Source organism: Prunus avium, chromosome 4 (genome assembly GCF_965620075.1).
Source record: "Prunus avium chromosome 4, drPruAviu1.hap1.1, whole genome shotgun sequence".
NCBI lineage: Eukaryota > Viridiplantae > Streptophyta > Magnoliopsida > Rosales > Rosaceae > Prunus > Prunus avium.
Window position 1 is genome coordinate 1,182,574 of NC_142287.1, and position 4,943 is coordinate 1,187,516.

The 4,943-nt window shown below is 35.2% G+C and overlaps 1 long non-coding RNA gene across 1 annotated transcript; it reads left to right on the plus strand.

Annotated features, from left to right (window-relative positions):
* Positions 1-987: 987 nt before the first annotated feature.
* LOC110757055 (uncharacterized) lies at positions 988-4,239 on the plus strand. Its single transcript, XR_002526751.2, has 4 exons — positions 988-1,516; positions 2,400-2,447; positions 3,085-3,374; positions 4,047-4,239. It is a non-coding gene; the product is annotated as an uncharacterized LOC110757055 (long non-coding RNA).
* The last annotated feature ends 704 nt before the right edge of the window (positions 4,240-4,943 follow it).

A 4,943-nucleotide genomic window follows, 5' to 3' on the forward strand; every position in this document is an offset into this window, starting at 1 on the left:
GTTCGTGCTTGATTGGAGTGGTTGGTGTTTTGGGTAGTTCTAGAGGTCGGATTTCACTGAAACTTAACGAAATGACTCCTCCCACCATATTATGATGTTGCCCAAGTTTTGGGCTCGATCCGAAATCATTAGGTGTAAGAAATTGGACAATTTATATTCAAAGCTAGTTCATTCCTAATCGCCGTGGTTGGTGTATTGCATAGTTCTAGAGATCGGATTTCACACAAAACAAACCAAATGACTCCTCCCACCATATTATGATGTTGCCCTTGTTTTGGGCTCGATCCCAAATCAATAGGTGTAAGAAATTGGACAATTCAAGTTCAAAGGCAGTTCGTTCCCAATAGGAGTGGTTGGTGTTTTGGGTAGTTCTAGAGAACGGATTTCACTCAAACTTAACCAAATGACTCCTCCCACCATATTATGGTGTTGCCCAAGTTTTGGGCTCGATCCGAAATCAATAGGTGTAAGAAATTGGTCAATTCAAGTTCAAAGACATTTCGTTTCTAATTGGAGTAGTTGGTGTTTTGGGTAGTTCTAGAGATCGGATTTCACTCAAACTTAAACAAATGACTCCTCCCACCATATTATGATGTTGCCCAAGTTTTGGGCTCGATACGAAATCAATAGGTGTAAGAAATTGGACAATTCAAGTTCAACGGAAGTTCCTTCCTAATTTGGAGGGTTGGTGTTTTTGGGCAGTTCTCACTACAAGAAAATAGGCTTTAGTTGACACTTCATAGTTGACGTTTCTTGAAAAACCATCAACTATTCTACAAAGCTTTGACGCTTTTTTAAAAACGTCAACTATATTTCAATTTTTCTTGACATTTGGTAAAAAGTGTCAGCTAATGCAATATAACTTTGACGTTTTTGCAAAAACGTCAGGTAAAAAACCATTTCGTTGACGTTTATTAGAAACCGTCAGTTATAGTTTTAAAAAACCGACAATTAATCTTTTATTTGTTTTTTAATGTAAAGAAGAAAACCCTAAGTACTATGCGGTTCTATTTTTCTCTCCTCCCTTTTCCTTTGTCCCACCCAACCTTTTCTTTTTCTCAAGATCAGTGTCGCACAACTCATCTCTCTGCTCTCAATCTCTCGCTCAATTCTTCTATGCTCTCGCTTAATCATCTTTCCACTCTCACTCTTTCAGCCACTCTAAGCAGATTGCAAAACCCACAAATCAGCATCAACGAGAGCACAAACCCTCTGACTTTCGTCCCCTCTACCAAACGCCAGCTTCATCTCGACCACTTGGACCCCCATAAACATCTGTATCCATAACCATTTCACAACCATCTGCAAAATCACAAAAAAGACCCGAGACCCGCTTCGATCGACAACCTTAGCTTCACCATCGCCCGTGGTGGAACCCATGAAATATGGTGTGGGTGACCGACCCGTCTGCAAACAGAGGAGATGAGATGAAGGATATGGTGTTGGAGAATCTTTCTTGCTTTGGTTGAGCGGCATCTCTGGAATCGAGTTCTTCCTATGTTAACTACAAACTGAGGTGCGTTTCTTCATCTCTTTTTAGAATTTGAGGTCGGTTTCTTTGAAATCTGGACTATTAATACACCAGACTGGATTCGATTTCTTTTATGTATTTGGGTTCATTTTATTTAAAAGTTCAAGTCTGAAAACTGGACCGTTTAATTTTTTCTGTATTTGGATCGTTATCCTAATTGAGTATTTGGATTCTAGTATGGGTTTCCTGGTTCTCATTATTTTTGGTCATTTCTTTCTCTCTCCTAGCCCTGGATGCTAGTAAAAATTATTCCTTAGTGCTGCACTTTTCTATGAATTGCTTGATTTTCATTTCTAGGAATTTGAAGGAATCAATTTCTTGTTTTTTCTTCAATTCCTTGTCTTATTGGTTTTTATGTTGTTCATTTTCGTATTTATTTTTGACTGGGTGAGAAGCTTGGTTCTAGACTTGACTTTGGCTAGTTGTTGTGTCTTACTGTCTACCCAGTTCTTGTGTCTTGCTGTCTACCCAATATTTTGTCGAAAATATTCTCTTCCCTCTGGGTTTCTTTATTGAAGTTAGATTTCGACAAAAAAAGAAGAAGCAAGCACTATAGAAATTTGATTTTTTTGTTGTTGCTAGTGTAATGAAAATGATCCAATCATTGATCCATACGCTAGCTACAACTCTAATTTGGCCGAATCCCTACACTACCAATTTCATTATTTTAGTTTCTTCATATTTTCAATTATTATAATGTTTGGATAATCCAACACTTCAGCCAGAGTATGAATTTCTCTTACATGCCACATTGCTGACATTTTAGATGTGCCATCGTCAGTTTGCCTAGGTGGTTAATTATGGGTTAAAATTTTCTAATTTATATTTCCAGTTTAAGGTTTTAATCTTTGGGCTGTGATTTTTTCAGATTTTCAGTTTGTTAATTTTCATTTGGACAAAGCATATGTAGAAAAAGGTAAGCATTTTATAATACTTTTGGAGTAGTTGTTGATTTAGTTTAATCATCAGCTTTGTTGTTGCACTTTTTAGGCTACCTTCAATAGTTTGGATCATAAGAGTTGTTTGGCTTATATTATCTTTCTATTATAAGAACCTTACTTTATCTTAAATAACCATGAATATATGTATGTTTCACCTGAACGATAAAGTGAAATTTAGGAGGTTCACAAATTTCATCATGATATAAATATATATGTATATCTCTTTGCTCTTAAGTAGTGTGTGTTATTGTTTTCTCAAGAGTTTGAATGAAAGGGGAAGTGGGATTCGTGAATTTAAGGAATGCAAATGCTGACAATCATATGGATAAAGGAACTATTATCAATGTTCCTTAAATATATTTAGTATACGTGTTACAATTAGAGATTATTTAGGGGCAGCTATTATCTCTGTTGTATCTTTTATTCATCGTCTCATTGCAGCATATTTTTGTTGATGCTAAACGTTAACTTTTGGTTTCATTGTACATTTAAGATTTGACGTATACATGTATAGTTTGAAAGCCAATAGTTTGTCATAGAAGAAACTTTCTGAGAATGTGATATTATAGAGAAGTAGAAACTCCACAAAATTCATGTCTTCTCTTCTTGCAGGTCTGTCTATTTGACATGAAGCCACTGAGTAAAACAGGGTTTGCCCTTTCTTTTTATCTATTTGATAATACTTTGTACTAACTCTAAGCTATATAAGTGACACAGAACTGCAGATTTGCAGAGCAGCAATATAAAAGTTCAGATGATCAATTGGAGTTTATTTATGCATGTAATAATACTTAAAAGAAAATATGTATCACTACTTGTTATCTGAAGGCAGCTTTTGGTTTTGACAAGAATCAATCTCAGAGATCCTGATGATGGTGGGAATATGTTCAATTTTCTCCCAGGTATATTCTTTTCTAAAACTTATCTTTTTCCAAATTCCTGTTATTTTTCTTTTTGTATTTCCGAAAATGCAGATTGAGATTTTTCTCTTATGAAAGTCATTATAGAGATAACTGAGGGTTGAATATGGCATACATTACATATTTAGTTTATTGTTTGATTCCTTTGTTGAATGGATGCCAAAATTTTCTTTTAATGCTCTGCTGAAGAACATAAATCTACATATTTAAAGGATTTCCATTGTTCTACCCTCTTACTAAATTTTTGTACCTAACTAGGCAGAAGTATACGGTCATTTCTTTTGTGCACAATTGAGTTCAAAATTTTCTCTGGATTAATTTTAGTCAAAAGGAACAACTACTTATATTTGGCAATGCATATGTGCACGATATGCCATTGGTTGAGGATATTGTCATTTCTTTTGTCTTGCTGATCTTTTTTCATTTTCAGTACATTTTAGTAGATATTTACACACATGTACAGAAAAATTTAACAGCATAGTTAGCTTTAGTTGGTTGTAAAATTAATGCATATCCCTTGATTGCCTAAATACATAACAAGATATGAAACATGCACTTAAGGAGTTTATTGTTACTACCTTGTTGTCAATTGTGGTGGATTCTCTCTCTCTCTCTCTCTCTCTCTCATTCTCCTTGATGCATATTGTTTGACAGATTAATGCGATCACTGAGGGTCATAAAGGCAGACAGAGGCTCATCAAGGAGGCTTCGAATCCGTTGACACTGAATACATTTTGTTTTAGATATAAGTTTTTGGCATATTCAGTTATTGTATAATCTATATTATATTCTGGTTGCAACGAATATTTTTAATGTGTTTTCAATATTATTTGTTTTTAATGTGTAACATTTATTGTATATTAAATTAGTCTATTTAATTATATTATAATGGATGTACAATTTCCTTTTTTTTTTTTAATATTACCCTTTTGTTTCTTGACGGCTAAAATCCGTCAAGAAAAGAGCTGATAAGTGTCAACAAAAGGTACGTTGACAGTTTAAAAGCGTCAAGGTTGACTAAGAGTTGACGGTTTTCACAGAAATATGACGCTTTTAAGCTGTCAACAAAATCCTTTCCTTGACGGATAAAAAGCGTCAAGTATGAGGGTACCCTTTCGTGACACTGGCATCCCTGACGCTTTTTGAGCCGTCAACTAATGGCTTTGGTGACACTTTTTAGCCGTCAGCAAATGGTGTTTTTCTTGTAGTGTCTAGAGATCGGATTTCACTCAAACTAAACCAAATGACTCCTCCCACCATATTATGATGTTTCCCAAGTTTTGGGCTCGATCCGATATCAATAGGTGTAAGAAATTGGACAATTTATGTTCAAAGGCAGTTCGTTCCTAATCGGAGTGGTTGGTGTATTCCACAGTTCTAGAGATCGGATTTCACTCAAAACTAACCAATTGACTCCTCCCACCATATTATGATGTTGCCCAAGTTTTGGGCTCGATCCGAAATCAATAGGTGTAAGAAATTGGACAATTCAAGTTCAAAGGCAGTTCGTTCCTGATTGGAGTGGTTGGTGTTTTGGGAAGTTCTAGAGAT